Genomic DNA, 20951 nt, shown 5'->3' with positions numbered 1-20951 from the left:
ATGTGTCATGGATGAATGTATTTATACCATCCTCTTCAATTGTGTTTTCTGGCGCATGATCGTCATCTTCCATGGGATCATTATCTCCACTTTGGATATTTGCACCTCCATGTTCCTCCACTTCGAAAACCATATTCTTTGGATTGTTGTGGTTCATATCATGTACTTCCTTGGGAATATCAACCTATATAAAATTGATTAACATAAATAAACCATGATCATCAACTCATCATCAAGTGATTTCATATGTATATAAATTGTTAAAATGATATAATGAATGACTTACCAGTGGATGATAGTCATGCCCCCCTTCAATGTGACCATTCTCCCTACAATGTCTCTTAACTGTTTTGATTAGCAGTCTTCTACAGTTTAAGCCCTTACAAATATTGCAAGGACAATAACATTTTCCATCACCTTTTCTTTTCAAGTTAGACCACAATCTAGTGATTGTCTCCCTGTTTTGTTCTTCACTTATATTATTTGACATGATCGTTCTTTGCAGGAAGCAAAAATCGGGCTATGAAAACTTCGATCTACTGCAACTTTCAAAAACTAAGCAAAATTGTCGAAAGTACACAAATCTTCTTAGACCTAGCTAAATACTTTAATATTTTAAAAATACTTTCTTTGACTTTATTCCTAAGATTATTTGTAAAACTTTGACCAACCGCCTGAAGGTCTTATTTCAAGAGACCTTACAACATTAAGCCACTAAAAGCAATTTCAAAACATATAAGCTAAAAGTCTAGTTAAAATATACATTAGAATAAAAAAAAAACAATTTTCATACCTGAGTGTGCGGCTATAACTCATGCAACGGCCTTCTTGCTTAGCTGTAGAAGCTCTCCAGCAATCAAATTATACAAACTACAAGGCCTAACAAAAATTTCAAAACATATAAGCTACAAGTCTAGTTAAAATATACATTAGATTAGATTCAACAATAGCAAGCAATGTTATTTAGAATTAGATTCAACAAACCTTAGCAGTGTAAATAGCCATCTCCTCTAAACTGGACTCCAAACACGAGGGGGCATTCACATACTCTTCCCCTAAAGGTATCCTGAAGAACAAAAGCCACTATTCTTGAGTTTGTGAATTGCACCTCAAGATGAATGAAGCTTAAAAGGAATGATCATTGTTTTCATACATTTAAATCAGGATGTAATATTTATTCATAAGTATATACCTTGCAAGCACTTAAAATTTTTGTTATATGTGTTGCGGGAAAAGAAGAAGTTTATACTTATGTGTACAGACGCACTTCCTGTATGCGATCCAAAGCTCGAATGTTATCAAGTGTGTCCAATGATGGGGAGAGACCTCCGTGCAAGCAGAAGATCTGCAATGAAACAAAAGAAAAGAAAATTTTCTTATAGTAAGAACAAGTTTGCTGTGCTACACAGGGTACCAACAAAATAGTGTATAATATCTTTTTCTTTACCTGGCTTTCAATTCAGCATGAGAGCCTTTAATAGAAAAGTCAAGTTGATAACATATATATAATTTTTCCATAACTAGATTTTATTTTGACCAGGTTGGGCCAGGTGATCTTGTGGAGATCTCTAGAATATTTCTTCCTATGCCTTACATAGGCTTTCGAGCCATGCGAGCAGGTTTGGTGGCTGATACATACCTGGAAACGATGTCAATTACTCATTTCAAGAAAAGATACGAGGAGTGAGTTTTAGCTTTTTGTATGTCATTAAATTTTCTCTTTCTTGTTTTGTAAGGACTTCTATTTTTCTAGACATGATCCTCATTTCATATAAGAAATACCATCGGTGAAGCTATATCACACTTTATGCTAGGACCAATAGGGGAATAGTAAAAATAGATTTGATCAAATGTCAAAATCTTTCCTAATAGAAAAAGTGATTACATTTTTAGGCAGCAGGATGGTTTAACTACTATATTCATTAATAACTAAAAAATTGTTTACAAGGCTTGTATATGAGCTAACCTTGGTTATTGACACATTAACATCAGCTATAATGACATTAAGCAGTATTTTTGAATTACTTAAACTTCTCTTGGCCTGGTATTTTGGTGGCCTGGTATTTTGGTGGAAATATTTGCTTGCTGATTTGAAGGCTAATAGGTCTATTAGTATGGCAGCTTAAACTTGCATGGACTAATTCAGTTGTCTTGATAGGGTTCAAACTTAGATATTGATCTTATTGTTTTCGCATGTTGCAAATTTTGATAATAAGCTCGTGACATTGAAAAGTCTCAAACTTGATCCAAATTTTGATAATAAGCTCGTGACATTGAAAAGTCTCAAACTTGATATGAGACTGGTTCTGACAGATCTCAACTTTTCATAATGAGCTTGTTATTTTGATAAATCTCAATCAGGGACTAGTTTTTCCCATTGCTGCAATTTGAAAAAATGACCAAACATCATTATCTAGTATGAGTAGCCAGCATGATTCTAGAGTAACTCTGTATTCTCAGTGAAGAAAATATCAAAAATCACAAATTGGGTACAATCAGTATGTTATGGAGGGACATGTCTCCAGTTAAATTTGCCACACAAGTTATCTAAATAGCCTTAAATAATTGGAGTAAATTAACAAGAACCAACATCATCATATTGTAACAGGTCAAAAAATCAGTTTGATTAACTCCTTCCCTATCTGGTAAATGGAAGCATATTAAAAGTTCCTTCTTCCTCAATTCTCCCGTCCTTTCTTGTCCCCACTTTTCTTCCTCCTGCCCTTCTGCACCCTGCAACCACTTCTTAGGTTTGCCCATGTAAAACCTCTCCTCATCCATGCTCTGTTATAAGCTCTATTTATCTTTACGCTCTACTATTGAAGAACAATCAGGTTTGACACTTTTAAAAATGTCTCTGCCCCTACCAAGACCATTGTGGGTTTGTGATCCATGTCCTGCTGCTCTTCAACTACTTCCTTGCACTCAAGCTTCTTGGGCATTTCAGTAACTATTTTTTTTCCCCACCAAATAAAGATGAGGGAAAGCCTTCCTCTGTGAAGTTGCTTGTTTTTGTTTTCTCTTCCTGGCACAATCTGTAGCCACGTGCTCTGTTTGAAAACATTTTCTGCCGTTTCGTCATAATCCAACAGTTGCACCAAATGCCTTTTGCAATTTTCAAATATTGATCTGCTGGATGAGCTTTTTCCATATCCATCTCAACCAGAATGCAAGCATAAATGGTATGAAGGATGCCTAAAGAGTCTTTGTCCATGTCTAAAAATCTAGCCAGGGTGTTAGATGCCAAAAAGCCTCAAAAGAGGAAGCTAAACTAGTATTGTAGGGAGTGAGTTAGAAGTCTAACCAGATATCTTGTCGAAGGATTCAGTGAGAAGGTTAAAAGGTGGATACCAAGGATTCAACAATAACAGATGCTTATCCTCTTAGCTCCATTGATGCTCACACAAAAATTTCTTCCCGTCTCACATATCCACCTCAAAAATCTCTCATGTCCAAAGGTAAAGTTGCATATCTCCTTCCAGAAAGGAGCTCCAACTCCAATATCTATTTGTTCAGTTCAGCAAGGCCTGGCCAAAAACCTTTGAATCTCACTATCAATTCCATCTCTATAAAAAGATTTTTGCAATTTAACCAAAAACATTTGCCAAACCATTGAGATTTAGTACTTGCATAAGCAATCAATCTGTATTTGGACTAGGTCTATGATTCCAAGAACTATAATTGTACTTTTTTTGATAAGATGGAGCCTGTGAATTGCTGCCGAGCACACAAGTCAATAGTCACGTGGCCTTTCATTGGAAAATTTTGGTAGATATTAATTGGTAATAAGATTTTGTGATTTATGTAACTGTAATCTTGTGTTATATCTTACCAATTTACCTTTTTTTTAAAAATATTGTTTATTCCTTTGCAGTCTAGGTATGTTCTGCAAGGTGATGAACAAGAACAAATCGAAAGGCTAGCTGAGGATGGGGACATTTACAACAAGCTTGCACGTTCTTTGGCTCCAGAAATATTTGGTCATGAGGATGTTAAGAAAGCTCTATTGCTTCTACTTGTGGGTGCTCCCACTAAGAAACTGAAGGATGGTATGAAGGTATGATTGATGAATTTCAAATGGTAGCATCCCTGTAAGTTAAGATTATGAACTGTTCATTATTACAACTGATGGATTTCTATTATATTTCATGTATTCTTGGCTGGATAAGTTACCCTTATTTTTGATGCAGTAGGTGTGACCTTAATAGTACAACTGGTTGTAGCTAGAGCCAAATATCTATCGACTCACATCAATTCCAATTGTTTCTACTCAAGGAACTGTATAGCTAATTTTCATTGAATTCATAGATTAGGGCCGATTTGCATGTCTGTTTGATGGGAGATCCTGGAGTAGCAAAAAGTCAGCTGTTGAAACACATGGTCAGTGTGGCACCTCCTGGAGTTTACACCATTGGGCAAGGAAGCAGCGGTGTAGGTCTCACAGCTGCTGTTCAAAGGGACCCAGTTACAAATGAGATGGTTCTTGAGGGTGGTGCCCTGGTATGAGTAATTCAATGTATTGACCTGTTAATGGCATTGTAATTGTGGGTTGGGATGTTAGTCAAATGTTCTGTAAGGCTGATCGTGGAAGGCGTAGCTAATATCTGTATTTGGTACATATAGAGCTGCTGAAGTAACATTTCAATTTTTTGTGGGATGAATCAGGTTCTTGCAGATATGGGTATATGTGCTATTGATGAATTTGACAAAATGGATGAGACAGACCATACTACTATTCATGAAGTGATGGAGCAGCAAACTGTGAGTATTGCAAAGGCAGGCATAACAACCTCTTTAAATGCAAGAACTACAGTTCTAGCTGCTGCTAATCTTGCCTGGTATGAATTGAATCATTGATCTCTAATCTGGTTTAATGTCAAAATGAATTGTTAAATCTTAGATTCTTGAAACCTTCAGGCTAGTGTGAAGGGTATTTATGCTCAAATTCTATAAGAACGAGGGATTATTAATTTGAACTCCTAAATACATTTCATACCATTTCCAAATTAGCAGCATATTGAGTGACAAATTTGTTACAGTTTTTCCCCTTTTGATTGCTTCAATTTTGTTTCTTGTGATCTAACACTTGTAACTGCGACAGGGGTCGGTATGATCTTCGGAGAACTCCTGTAGAAAATATCAATCTTCCTCTGGCACTGCTTTCCCATTTTGACTTAATGTGGTTGATACTTGACAAAGCTAACATGGATAGTAATTTGGAAATGGCTAGACACATCTTATATGTGCACCAAAAGTGCAAGCCACCTCCTTTGGGTTTTGCTCCTGTTGATTCATCCATACTGAGGTGAGTAATTGACTGATCCTTAGATTCTAATTCTTCAACTTACATACTATAATTTTGACTGCATTAATTACATTCTCACGAGTTATTTTCACCAAGGCATATATAGCAGCTGCAAGAAGAACGGTGCCTTCTGTACCCAAAGATTTAACAGAGTACATTGCCAGTGCATATGCTACCATGAGGCAAGAGGAAGCACAGAGTGATGCGCCACATTCTTACACCACAGCAAGAACACTTTTAAGCATTCTTCGAATCTTAATGGTACTAAGATTCTAATAAATAGTACATTTGTGTAACCATATCACTTTTAAGCATTCTTCGAATCTCAATGGTACTAAGATTCTAATAAATAGTACATTTGTGTAACCATTTACAGTCTCTAAGATGACATTGTTTTTTTAATTTATGTTCATATACTTAAATAAGTTAATGTTTGGGTTTGTACATCATGACCTTTTTCCAAGACAAGAAGATTATGAAAGAAAATTGAAAGAGTGAGCTTATACAAGTTATCTACCTATCCAGATTTTTTGGTCTTCCCGTATCTATTCATCTCTAGCTCATTCTTGCAATTTTCTACCATTATCTTCATATTCTAACTTTCATTGTGTATGTTACTAAATTATATTGATTTTTGAAAGATTTCAACAGTTCCATAAAATATATTAATAGGTCAAATATCCTTGATGATTATTACGCATCTAAGATCTTTGACTATACCATTATTATAACATCATATTGAATCCAGTTGTATGAAGGTAAGCTCTATGCATACGAAGGAGGATAAATGCATTTTTCGTAGAAAAAGACGAGTCACTAAAAATAAGTGATAGTTTTCATAAAGGTCTATATTGGTTGTAGGAAATAGGAACAAATAGAAAGAATGTGTATATGCATGAATTTTCAATGTATTAAGGAGCTTTACCTTTGCTACTTACATTTTCCATGTATATGCATGAATTTTCAATGCCTCGGCCCTCTCAATGCTGCCGAAGTGATCTCCCGCGCGCGCGCCTTTCCTTTCACAAGAACCCTGTGTCGCGCGATTTCATGCAAATGAGGGTTTTTCACTTTTTTTTTTCTCTTATATCCTGCTAGCATCGCAATTGTGATGCCTGTCGTCGCAATTGCAACGGAATCGGGCTAAAATTAAAAAAAAAAAGCCAAAAACACATTACCTTTTCTTGCCGTTGCAAATTAACATCGCAAATTGAGGTCTAATGTATTAGTGTGTGATGCTGGGGCAATCCTTGTGTGCATGTTTGAGTCAGTCCTATGGAATTTTGGGGAAAAGGCCTTGACATTCTTAGTAACCTTGGCAGATCCCTAACAAATCCTATATCAAATTAAGTGTTTACACTACATAGTGGTACTTCCTCATGAAGTACCCCACGCTCAAAGTTTCCCCTACATCTCATTTTTTTAGAAACCCCGGTATCCTCCTCCTTGTCATCACCCCTCTCCCTTGAACTATCACTTTTTAAATCCTCAGAATAATTTGATTCAAAGCCTCACGCATGCAATCTTATCTCATGATGTGATCCCTATCATAAATTACTATCCTAGCTCCTAGCTCTGAAATCTCTGCTATCCTCCTGGCTGTGAGTTTGTTGGTTACTCTTTTTCCAACATTATTCTCCTTAAAGTCAGTATCTCCTATGATCTCTTTCCATATCATAGAATGCTATCATAAGTCAAAACATTGTTTATCTTATACCACCATCATTATTTGTCTTGCATCTCTCAAACAATCTCGTATGTTATCTTATCATCACTTGTATCCTTTATCATATCACAACATATCATTATGCTCGATCTTTTTATGCTATTCTCGTAGGATTATCATAAATCTTAGATGTACCTTTTAGTCTGTGTTCTTTAGCGTATCATAAATTCACTGGTAGGGTTCATTTTAGAATAGTCATTCATCATTAGATTATGATTCATTTTAGCATAGTTGTTCATCATTAGATTGTGCTTCATTTTTTTAGCATTATCATCCTTTCTCATTAGGTTAGGTTTCATTTTAGCATTAACGAGTTGTCATTCATTTTGTGTATTTTCATTTTATTTCATCAATTTATTTGTTTTTATCTTTGATCCATTTTTAGTTTGTGTTAACATATCCTCAGTGTCATAACATTATTTTCATTTTTGATATCATAAATTTGTTGTTTATCCTTTAGTTGGTGATTCATTTTACATTTATAGTTTGTATTTATCATCATACAACATCATATCAAATACTCTCCAAAGCAATCAAATTCTCGAGATCACATCACATCTATCATAGAGCAACATCACCTCATCAACATCATATCAAAAACCTATCATACTATAGGAAATCTCATCATCATCACATCTACAACATCATAAAGAAAATCATGTCATCAAGGATCACATCACATCTGCGATATCATAGATTAAAAACACATCATATCTACACTATCATAGCTAAAATCACATCACAATCAATTTATATCCTGTACACAATTGTCATTAAAAATCACATCTTGCATCACAAACTATCAGCATAATCATAAGCAATATAGCATATATCATCCTGCATCACCAATCGTCAACAATATCCGCAAAACATCACTATCTATCCAGCATGTATCAAAACACTATACGTAACATCACTAGTCCATAACACATATAACATCAAAATCATCATATCTATATATCAATGAAAGAATGAAAGAATAACAGTCCATCAGTGTCCAACTGTCCATATCATACAAACGGGTCTGAGCCCACACAAAAATCTCCATATATCCCAAAAAAAAAAAATGGCCACTCTGCACAAAATACTCATCATATGACAAAAATCCAACCTATCACTGGTCACTGCTCTGCCTCCCTCTTTGCCCCTAGCGCTGGTGGTGGTGGAGGTGGTGGCCTCATCAATCCCCCTCTTGTCTCAGAGCTCTCTGCCTCATCCCTCCCCATCCCTGTGTCTCGCCTCTAGCTATGTCCTATCCTGTGACTATGCCCTGTGTGCTGAGACCCGCCTATCCTCTATGAGCCCCCAGTGCTCCATCCACTGTCCCCTCCACCTTGCATCCTTGTATGTGTCCTTGCTGTACTTGACCGAGTTGGTCGCCTGTAATGCTCAATTTGGGATGCTAGCATTGTTGCATGATACCTGCCTCGATAAAATCCAACCCTCTCACTCAGATCCTCCACCTCGGCCCACAGTCTCCTCAGCTCATCCAAGCCCCCTCCCACTACTACCTGCGCTCTCAGCGTCGCCACTAGTGCATCCAACCTCCCCTGCGCTGACTGCCTCTCCAGACTCACCACCTCTAGCCTACCCTTCATCCACCCTAGCTCCATCTACAATCTGCCCACCTCAAGCCCTGCCCTATCCACCTGCCCCTGCGCTACATCTCGCTCCTGTCTGAATTGATCACGCTCTATCTGGAGCTGATCTTGCTCCTGCTATGTATCTCGGAGCAACTGGCTAACGACCTCATGAGCCTGCTGTAAGGAGGCATAATGCCCCACCAATCCATCATCTCCTCCTTGGGCAGACGATCCCCCTACATCTCCTCCTACTAGCCTCTGCGACCCCTACTCCTCTGCCCCCTGCTCTCCTCCTCTCTTCGACACCTCCTATCGCTCCCTTGCTCTCCTCTCTGGCTGGGCTCCCCCCTCCTCAACCCTCCTCCTCTGCCGAGCTGGCTCCTCCTCTTGGACAACTGCTACCATAATCCTCTGGCCACATACTGCCCTTGTCAGGCTGCCCGGGCTAACTCGCCCACCATCGCCGCCACCCTCGTCCCCTATGCTCTCCCTACTGGCCTCGGCCACACCCATGTGTCCCGATACTCCTGAGTAGAGTTCGCATCTACTAACCCCCCAAACCACACCCACTACTGTGGCTCCAACTCTATCCATGCTCTCAGTAGGTCGTTGTGTTGTAGGGATGGCCTGTACACCGACACTGGCTCAAGTGTAACCTGCTGATACCAATGTGGTTCTCCTAGAGCCACCTGCTACCACCCAAACTGTCAGAGTGCCTTGTCTAGCCTATATTGCTCTGCTAAATACTCCCACCATCCAAACACAAAACACGGTGATATGGTGTATGACAACTGCTCTCCCTCCTCTGCCCACATTCCTAGGCTCATATATGGCCTCCACACCAGTACTGCTATCTCATCAATGAACACCCTCCAGTAATCTACTAAATCTGTATGATGGTATGTCAGGGGCTCAGCCCAACTATATGCCATTGGATCCTCTGCCTATCTGTCTCTCTGCCCCAATGGCCTTAGCACGACAATGCGCTCCCAAGCCCACACTTGTAACAATGTTGGGAACCCAATGCTCCTCCCTTGTCGGCCACCACCCTGGTACACTATCTGGTGGAGGTCTTAGTATAGCTCGGCCAACATCAAAGAACCCCACGATGCTACTATCTACATCACCACTGGAATCAATGCCAGTGTCACTCCTGTACCACCTGCATCTGGGGCAATGTACCCCAAAACCAGCCCTAACACATAAAAATAGATCCTCCTCTCTGTTTCCACCCGATCTAAATGCTCGTCTAGTGCAAACTGTCACCACTAGATCCTGTACTCAACTCTTGGCCCCATCAGTCTCTGAACGGTTGCATCCGCTGTCATCTCTCTCGTCGCCATGATTGGTGTCCCTCGTACTAACAATCTATATATTTGATACACATCCTCCAATGTCACTGTCATCTCCCCCATCGGCAGATGGAATGTCGCCATCTCACTATGCCATCTCTCGCACAGTGCTGTGACCATCGCCATATAAGTCTGAGTATGAGGCAACCTCACTAGGTACCCTAGTCCGGTCACCTCAATCCTCGCCCAGTCTGCCGATGTCAGCATCCCTCCCGCACGCAACACTACCGCTCACCGCTCCCATGATACTAACGCATCCAGTGACCACAACCACAAAACTAGTCAGATATTAGTCTTTCTATATCAGTTTTTCATCTTCCATCCCTCCCTTTACCCATCCCAATCTTTTTTTCAGCCTTTTGTTTCCTCGGTCACATTCCCACAAACCCACGTTCCCGCCGACTTATCTTCCCACGGGTTCACTTCCTTCCCTTTCCTCATTTTCTTGTTTAAGTCAGCGACCCTACAGTAGCGTTCTTGTAGCCACAAACTCACGTTCCCACCAGATTATCTCCTCGCGAGATCACACCTTTTTGACCCTTCTCCCCTCCCTTATGACTTGTGTTCTTGCGAATGCTTCCCTGCCAAACTCCCATTTGGCGTTCCCACTAAATATATTCTGGTGAAAACACGCCTTTGCTTGTTGTCCCCTCTTCTCATCCCTAGCTGGCGGGAACGCATTCCCGCTCCTTAACTCGTGTTCCTTTTCGCGGGAACGTGATCCCGCTTGTATTCCCACGCTCCCACAGAAACTCCTACCCCAGGATTGCGATCTTGCTCAAAATGTTTTCTACCTCTCTTAGATTTCCATGGCCAAGGTACTATCGTAGGATCACGATCTTGCTGATCCTGCTCACGTTCCCGTCGGACCCGTGCCTGCAGGATCACATTTTCACTTTCGCGCGAATGCAATAAAATTTACACAAAGCAAAAGCAAGATAAAGTTTTTGGCCCTACCGATCGATCTTGTGTCCCCCGTACTCGTACCCGTCGCATAATGTTCGTTTGGTGCTCTGGTCGCCCATGACCTGCCATCATAATCTCTAATGCAAAGCTCCTCACAATAATATCTCCTTGTCCGTCTAAGCACAAATGAATTTTCCTGGCTACCTTCTGACCCCTTATAGCCCCCCTTGATGCCCTAACTACCCCTCTTGGTCCCCCCCCTTCCAAAACATTCCCATTTCCTTGTTCCTCTTTTGTTTGTTTTTTCTTTTTTGCTTATGGGTTACCCAATATCGCTTCCACATTGCTTCCTCTGGGATTCCTATGCGATGCTAGGGCACTCCTTGCGTATTTGTTTTATTTCTGTCCATCAATCCTCTGGACAGTTGGTGAAAATGCTTTGATGTTCTTGGTAACCTTGGCAATTAACCCACCGTCCTATAGCAAATGCTCAACTACGTGGTGGTCTTCTCTTTGACGTATCCCCTCGCTCAACCTGCTTCAATGGATTCTCTCCATCCCCCTAATCCCCTCATTCTTCTCCCTCTCCTTGATTCCTTTTATAGCACTCCACTCCTTCATTCCCCCCCACTCCTAAAACTTCTTAAGCTTGCTTCCTTTCTGTGCATTTGCTTCTCCTTTATCATTCTCCCATCGTGAGAGTTTGAGCTAATTCAACCCTTTCTCTTTGCCAATCTACGTCTCCTTGCTTCTCCCAAATTCTTGTATTTTTCAAGAAGTCGTCGAGCCTCTTCTTCTCTCTCCACCACCTTCTTGAGGGGGCATCTCTAAGTCTAATCTCTCCTCTTTCTATCTGAGACTGGGGCAACCTTATTGCTAAAACATCTTCCTCGTGTCATCTCGGTTCGAACTTCTTTGAAATAGTGTTATCTCAACACTATGTCAAAGAGGGGAAAAATGTAGACACCTAAATTTGATTACACCGCTTTAGTAATCCTATTTAGCTATCTCTAAAGGCATCATTAATTAAATTCCTATTTAATTAAACCTTTGCAATCCCCTAGCTGATTAATTTAATTAATCATCTATAGTCCTAATTGATAAATCAAATAAATTATTATTTGTCAATTAATTCTATTCTCCTATCTAATTCCAAAAACCTCATTTATTAAATAAATCTATTTGATAAATAAAGCCCTCAAATCTAATGACCTCTAACCTATCCTAAATCCTCCATTTAGCTTAATCCACCCCATCCACCCATACTAACCTAGCTTAGCCACTAACTTACCCACCCTCATGAATGCCATCCACTTGCATCCCTCTAACATCCTTAATCTAATCCTAAAACCAAACCTAATCCCCCCCTAACCTTGTCACATTCCCTAAGTGAGCTTAAGACTTTCCTAATTCAAGCAAAGTCAACAATCTCAACTCCCTCCAAAATATCCCAACCATAAGCCTTCAATGCTCTTACAAAGCCATAAATGGCTCTTACATCCTTAACCACTCTCATCAAGCCTTTGACCAACCCTTATCCTATCCTCTCACACCCATCCTCCTTGTGACAAATGTCACCTCCTTATTGGTGCTAAACAAGCACAATCCATGTGCTCCCCTTTAAGTACATCCTAGCCCTCCCTCACCATCTTGCCATCCTTGCATCTTAGCCATCCATCCCTCAAGCCTCTTACCTATAAATTGAATTCTCTCCCTTCACTAAAATCATCCACCTTCCATGCAAAGTTATAATGCTATTTTGAGAGCTCATAAACTACCAAAATACCATTATAATGGAAAAATCACTTCATGACTCCATTGTTGAAACCTTGTTTCACTCACTCCACCCATCCATTTGAAATTTGAAGTATAACTTGTGACCATGCATTCCCACAATCAAGGGCAAATCCATTGCATCATTGTGATTATACCATTTGGAGTTTACCATTCTTGCTTTGCCTCCATTTTTGGTGATAAAAAATTGGTCCTATTATAAGTGTTTACTTGTTTTTCGTATTGAGAATGCTTTTTATACATTAGTGTTCATGTTACCCTACTAAAATAGGTGATACAACAACAACATACTTTGCTTCTGCTGTAGATTGGGATATACAATTCTACTTTTTGCTTGTCCAAGAAACCAACCTCTTTTCAAGAAAAAATGCACCTCCACTTGTACTTTTTCTGTCATCAAGGTTTCCTGCCCAATCAGCATTAGTAAACACTTTCAAATCCAAATTACCTCCAAATTTGTGCCATAAACCATAATCCTTAGTTCCTTTCAAATATCTCATTATTCTTTTGATTGCCATCATGTGATTTTATCTTGGTTTTGCTGAAAATCTTGCTACAATACCAATTGCAAGGGCAATATCTGGCCTAGTATGAACTACATACTGCAACTTTTCAATCATCGATCTATACAATGTTTGATCTACTTCTTTTGATTCATCTTCCTTGGTAAGTTGTAATCTAGTACACATAGGAGTCCCAACTGGTTTACAATCTTCCATTCCAAAATTTTTCAATATCTCCTTAATGTATTTTGATTGAGTGATGTAGATACCATTTTTATTCTGTTGAATTTGAAGACCAACAAAGAATTTGATCTCTCAAAACATAGACATTTCAAATTCCTTGTTCACTTGTTCTGAGAATTCTTTGCAAAGATCATCATTCCCTGTGAAAACAGTATCATCTACAAATATTTCTACCAAGACAATATTATTATTTGGTCCTTCCTTTATATACAAGCTACTGTTATCATTAGTTTTTTGAAAACCAATTTGAATAAGATAGTTATGCAATCTTTCATACCATGCTCTATGGGCTTGTTTCAGATCGTACAATGCCTTGTGTAATTTGCAGACCATGTTCTTCTTATCTAGATCAACAAAACCTTCAGATTGTTCAATGTAAACCTCTTCATCCAATATACCATTGAGGAATGCTGACTTGACATCCATCTGATAAACTTTGAATCCTTTGTGAGTAGCATATGCTAGTAAAGTTCTGACTCCTTCCAATCTTGCAATAGGAGCAAAAGTTTTTTCATAGTCTATTCCTTCTTCTTGAGCATATCCTTTGCATACTAGTCTAGCTTTGTTTCTTGATACCTTACCATCTTCATACAACTTGTTTCTAAATACCCAGTTAGTTTCAATCACATTTTTGTCTTTAGTTCTAGGTATAAGAGTCCATGTCTTGTTTTTTTCTATCTGTTCTATCTCTTCATTCATAGCTTCAATCCAACTATCATTTTCCAATGCATCTTTGATATTTCTAGGTTCAAAATTAGCAAGTAAACAAGTACCTTTCAACTTATTTCTTGTCATGGTTCCTTCAGATTTATCTCCAATGATCTGATCTGCTAAATGTTGTCTCTTGACATACTTAACTAATATAGGTTCCTTGCCTTTTGAATGAATTTCATTATTATCCTCTTGTATTTCAACTTCAGGTTCTATCTGTTCTGGCTCGGTAAACATTTGCTTCATAGATTTGGCTCGGGTCCTTCAGACTCAGTAGACACTGAATTTAACTTGGTTTGCTGTGGCTCGGTTTGAACTCCCTATAACTCGATTACAGATGACTCGGGAGTAGAAGATTCTTGATTCTCTAATGTAACTGGTACTGTATCAGGTTCAATGAAGACAAACCTTTTATAATCTTCTGGTTCCCTTTTGCTTTCTTCTTCAGTCCTTTCTGCAAACTCATCAACTTTCACATGTGCACTTTCTATGACTTTGTGAGTAGACAAGTTCAAACATCTATATGCCTTACTTTTGCATGAGTATCCAAAGAATATACCTTCATCATCTTTCACATCAAATTTTCCTTTTCTAGATTCTTTCAAAATGTAACATTTACTTCCAAATACTTTAAGGTAACTTACATTAGGTTTATAGCCATACCATAACTCATAGGGGGTTTTGAATGAGTCTTTTTTCAGCTGTACTTGGTCTAGGATATGAACTGTAGTGCTGATAGCTTCATTCCAGTATTTGATAGCAATGCTCTTTTCAATCATTAAAGTTTTTGCACAATCCATGATGGATCTATTCCTTCTTTAAGCTATTCCATTTTGTTGGGGTGTTCCAGGGGCTGATACTTGTCTTTTGATTCCTCTTTCAATGCAAAAGTTATTAAACTCATGTGAAATGAATTCTCCACCTTTGTCTGACCTCAAGCATTTTAATCTTTTCCTTGTTTCCTTTTGTACTCTGGCCAAATACCATTTGAACTTTTCAAATGCTTCTGATTTATTTCTTAGATACATGACTGTCATCATTCTTGAGTAATCATCAACAAAAAGAATGAAGAACTTTTCTCTAGTATAGCTTTCAATTCCAATGGGTCCACATAAATCAGTATGCACAATTTCTAATATATCTTCAGACTGATAGTTTTTACTTTTAAAACTAGTCTTTCCCATTTTACCAATTTGACAATTTTTGCATAGATCGACCTCAGGTTTCTTGATGTTAGGAATGCCTCTTACTTTTTTGAATTTGCTTATCTTTACCAAATTATCAAAATTTACATGACACAACCTTTTATGCCATAACCAACTTTCTTCAACTTGAGCAATGAAACATGAACATTCACCTAGTTCAAGATAGAATAAGTTACCTTTAGTTTGAGTACCTGATCCAATCAGTTTTTCTTTGCCATCCAACAGTCTTGCTTTACCATGCATGAATTCTACTTTGAATCCATTATTGAGTAGCTGTGCCACACTTAACAAATTATGCTTTAGTCCTTCTATCTAATAGGCATTATCACATATAAGTTCTTTGGTTAGAGAGATTCTCCCTCTTCCTTTTATACAACAAGGTTCATTGTTACCAAATCTTACACTGCCACCATCGTAGTCTTCAAAATATTCAAACTTAGTTTTGTCGCCAGTCATGTGATGACAACAACCACTATCTATGATCCATGTATCATTTTTGCTCATATGAGAAATGAGTGCCATTTCCTCATCATTATCAGACTCATCTTTCACAGAAATGTAGACAATTTCATCTTCTTCTTCATCAATAGAATCATTAGAATCTTTAGCCATAAAAGATGTTTTCTTACCTTTATCCTTGAATGATCTGAAATCTTTCTTGCCATTGAACTTTTATCCTTTCTTCTCATCTTTATTCTGCTTGTTTGGACACCTAGCAGCAATATGACCAACTTCTTCACATGAAAAATAGATTAGAGGTACTTTACCTTTGTATTTTCCTCTACCTCTAGAATATATCCTTGCTAGAAGGGCTTCTATTACTTCAAGATCATTGTCTGAACTTTGGTCTGATTCATCTTCACTTTCTGATTGAGATTCCTTTTTCTTTTTGCCTTTCTCCTTGAGTGAAAGCTTGGCTTCAAATGCTGATTCAATGTTCTTGAAAGCTAAAACATAGTTGTCAAAGTTGTCTAGTTCAAATGCAATTAATCTTCCAACTATGGCCTCTAGGTTTATCTTATGATTTGCTTCACATCTTCTTTCTTGAATTGCAAAAACTCTGATTGCATAAATGGGAAGTAGAGTTCTAAGAACTTTACTTATAACTGTCTCTTCCTTGATATCTCCTCCAGATGATTTGATTGCACTGACACATGTTTTGACTGTTTCAACATATTTTGCAATGTTTTCATCTTCTCTCATTCTCATTTGATCAAATTGTCCTCTCAGACTTTCTACTTTGGCTCTTCTAACATTATCATCTCCTCCATAGATCTCTTTTAGCTTTTCCCACATTTCAAAAGAATATTTGCAGTCCTTGATATCATCAAATTTTTCATAATTAAGAGCAGATGCTATATCTATCATCACAATGTTGTGGGTCTTCTTTTCAACAATATCATTGACAGATAGTGTACCAACTGGTTCTGCATATTTTTCATCGAGGTATTTTAGTCCTGTGTCTCCAACAGAAGCTAGATGAAGTCTCATCAACCCTTGCCATGCTGAGAAGTTGTTCCTATTAAGTCTTGGAATTCCCCTTTTATAAGACATCCTGATCTTTGGCTTAGATCCTTGAAATCTTATCCTGCAAGCACCAAAAGCTCTGATACCAATTGTTGGAAATAGAGATGGAGTAACTGAGAGGGGAGGGGTGAATCAGTTATCACAAAAATAAATCCACAAATCCTTAGATGTCTTAAAATATAGTTGCTGCTAATACTCGGTAACCACACAAATAAATGCTGAAACTTGATAGATGTTCTGTTAACTTATTAAGCATTTAAAATGATTAATATGCATGTATAAAGGAAATAACATGAACACAAGAGACACCAGAATTAATGTGGAAACCCAATTTGGAAAAAACCACCAAGTAACCAGTCACCAATTTTCACTCTTCTGAAGTGAGCCCTATTAGGAGCCAACCCTATTTAAGGTTGCAAAACACACTATTAGGTGTGACCCTGTTAGAGGATTTAATCACCCTGTAAGGAGTGGCTTGGTTGGAGGTCTTAAGAACAATTCAACTGAATTATCACCTTGTTAGAGGATTTACAAAATGGCTATTAAACCAACTCTATTAAGAGATTTTGAATCATTGTTACAATGATTAGAAAGCAATAATGAAGTGATCTGAAATAAATGCAACTTATCTTTGCTGAAGACATATCTCTATTCTGCTTCACTATATCCTCACTGATTGAATACAACTTTGGAGCTCCATAAGGATATCTAATCCTTCCACAAAATTTTCTCATATATTCAATATTTTCTCATTCCATTTACATCCATACATTTACACTCTTCCATTTTTATGAATTCACAACTTGACCTTTCATATATACCTTACAGATTGTCAAGTCGGCTCAATTACAAGTTACAACAACTGAAAAATATTAAATCAGTCGACTGCAAACATTGCACAAAATAATTAAACTTAATTATTTAAAACAATAAAATTCTTTGCTGCCCGACCTAGCTCGGTGACCACTGCTCCAGAATGGTTTCTCCAGTGTTAACCAAGTGAAGCTCAGTAAACACTGCAAACCTTGCAACTTCCTTCGGAGACCGAGTTAACTCGGTAAACACTGACCTTCCTTTGCTTATCGAGTGAGCTCGGTAAAAGCTAACTTTCTCTTCGATGATTGAGTGAACTTGATAGTCATTGACTTTCCCTTTGTTAACCTTGGGAGCTCGGTTAACATTAACTTTCTGCTACAAAATCCTTTGATGCCCGAGTGAGCTCGGTAAGAGTTAACTTACTGTGTAATGTTCAAGAATGCTCAGTAGTCACTATAAATTGCTTTGCTAACCATCTGAGCTCGGTAGACTCTGTCTGATGGCTGATATGACATTTGTGTAACATCAAAGACAATACACAATTAAAAATTGTATCCAACACTTCCAGGAGATAATACATGCTAATTCAAATGACAAGAGAATGGAAGGACATAATTTAGCATATCAAGGATAGCTCAAGTGTGGGGAAAGGATGAAAAAGTTAAAAAAATATACAAAATCTATTAGCATTAAATAAAATAGAAGGATGCTAAATAAATGATAAAAAAAGAAAGATAGCATTGTCATATCACTATAAATTACTATGAAAAAAGCACTAATTTAACAAGAATGTCACATTAATAACATATGCCACATCATTTACCAAATTATCCTTTAAACTATTACTCTCTCTATATATATGATTAATTGTTATCTATTTTAATGCGTTGGAGACTTCCAATGATTTAGTAAGTAATATCCCCAATTTCCAATTAGGCATTATCTACTTAAAAAGGCATTGATAATGATAGAAAAATCTCCCTATACTTCCAATTTATTAATTTTTTATTTTGAACTTAACCATGGTCCTTCTATGAGAGCTCTTATCTCAACCTCATTATTAGATGCAAACCTAATAGCTTTAGAGGATTTTTCTAGAATGTCACCTACATGGTTCCTTATACAACAACCAATGTCAGCAACTCCTACATTAGCTCTTGAAGCCCATCAAAATTAATTTTAAACCATTATACTAGAGGTGGATGCCTTTTTACACTCAATTCTAGTCCTTCTGCCATCACCTGAGTAGGGGAAAGTATGAGTCTTGGCCAATTATTTCTCATATTGCCATCCCAAGAGGTCATAGGATGAGAGTATATATTGTTCTTGAATAATTTAATATTCAAGGTTTCTATAATTAATGCTTCAATTTTTAAGGCAAGTTGTTCATAGCTCATCTTTGTATTTTTAAAAATCGTCCTATTTATTTCCTTCCATAACTCTTATAATATAATGAATGGGGAAAATATCCAAATCCCTTTGAAGAAGCTATTAGAATTCATTCTTGGCCATGATTGAAATAAATATAAGATAGAATTGGGTAGAGCTAACTTAATATTTATTTATTTTTAAATTCAAACTCAGCATAAGTGTGCATAATCACAATTGAGGAGGATACTGTTTGTAACTTCTTGAGCATTTTCACATATTGGATATTTACTAGGCCCTTCAAATCCCATCCTTTTGAATTTTTTAGACATTAAGATTTTCTTTTGTAAGTCTAACCATGAGAAGGCTCCTGCCTTAGGGATATAAAGAGCATCCCAACATTGTTTTTCTGGGATAGAAATCTTAGGATTATTCCTAAGACTGCTTAAGTATTTATAACCATCTGTGGGGTTATATTCTCTAGACTTGGACCCATCCTAGACTAGAACATCCTCCTATTGAGTAAAGTAAATCCTTCTTTCTATTAAAATATTTTATAGGATAGATAATTCATTAGGAGGAATGTTAAAGTTGTTCAAGGATTTATATTTTCATCCTTTAGGGATTTTTATGTCAAATACTCCATAATCTTTAACATAGATCCCAATGTTATTTTCTAAAATATTTTTGGAAACATTTAGATTTTCCATTTTTATGATAACTTGATAGTCTTCCTAGGAATCTGACTAGCATCTGACTAGAGTACCATTACCAATTCGCCATGCAATCTCATCCTAAATTAAAAATCTATTTTCAAGCATGAAATTCCATATCCTGGATCCTCTTGGAAGATTTCGAGTTCTTAAAAGACACTCTAGGTCTAGATTCTTTAGGTACTTATCATATAAAATTTTAGCCCACTTCAATTGGGGTATTTAAAATTTCTCCAAATTCATTTAGCCCCAAGGGATATTTCTTGGTCCTTCAAATTCCTTAGACCAAAGCCTCCTTCATCGTTAGGCCTACAAATTTTATCCCAAGCCATCATAGAAATATTTTTCTTATTTTCAAAGCCTTTTCTAGAAGAAGTCCTTGAAAATATTATTTAAAACATCTCTCTTTTGCATAGGGAGACCAATAATTGACATTTGATAAATAGGGATACTAGATAGGACTCACTTAAGAAGGGTTTTTTTTTCGATTGAAGATAATCATTACCCTTCCAAGTATTTATCCTAAGTTTAATATTCTCCAAAAGGCTATCCCAATCCATAGAGTTCCTTTTACCTAGGTCAAGAGGAATACTAAATATTTAAAGGGGAAGGAGCCAATTTTGATTTTTAGAATCTTATAAATATCTAATTGAGTATATCAGCCTGAACTGATAATATTGTCAATGTATATGAAATGTTCATATTAGTTGTTACGTTGTCATTGATGTCAAGCCTTAATTGGTTAGACATTATGATAATTCAGTAAGAGTGTTATATCATTTGATTGATGAAGAGGATTCAAGAAACTATAATGATGATATAAGTGATGATAAGTGTATGGATTTTAATGGGAACTTGATGATTTAGACACCGAAATTATAATGTTGGTTTAATTGTTTTACATAATTTCATTAAGTATTGAGATCATGTATAAGCAAGATAGTTTGGTTAGTGAAAGAAGAACCTTATTACTAATAGAGCTACTATAGTTGTCACAAAGCACATGTTAATGAAGTAAAGGAGGATTTAGTCTTAACCAACCATAGTAGTGAATGAGTGAATGTAGTATTAATCGAGTAAGGAAAAGAGGAACAATTTGGAGATATTTATTTGAAGACCAATATTTGATTAAAAAAAAAAAGATTATTCAAGAAGTTCAAAGATAAGGATGAAGTTAGTTATTAGATCTATGACTGGAG

The 20951-nt window shown here is 37.2% G+C and overlaps 1 long non-coding RNA gene and 1 pseudogene across 1 annotated transcript; one reads left to right on the top strand and one right to left on the bottom strand.

Moving 5' to 3' along the window:
• Positions 1-802: 802 nt before the first annotated feature.
• On the bottom strand, positions 803-1518 carry LOC149553924 (uncharacterized). Its single transcript, XR_016353494.1, has 4 exons — positions 1448-1518; positions 1268-1345; positions 985-1066; positions 803-879 (listed from the first exon to the last, which is right to left on the bottom strand). It is a non-coding gene; the product is annotated as an uncharacterized LOC149553924 (long non-coding RNA).
• Positions 1519-1531: 13 nt separating this feature from the next.
• Positions 1532-5581, top strand: LOC149553923 (DNA replication licensing factor MCM7-like; annotated as a pseudogene).
• The last annotated feature ends 15370 nt before the right edge of the window (positions 5582-20951 follow it).

This window comes from Cupressus sempervirens, chromosome 6 (genome assembly GCF_028749045.1).
Source record: "Cupressus sempervirens isolate cs-2001-9-10 chromosome 6, ASM2874904v1, whole genome shotgun sequence".
In the NCBI taxonomy this organism is placed as follows: domain Eukaryota; kingdom Viridiplantae; phylum Streptophyta; class Pinopsida; order Cupressales; family Cupressaceae; genus Cupressus; species Cupressus sempervirens.
This window is presented reverse-complemented; position numbering and strand designations above follow the sequence as displayed.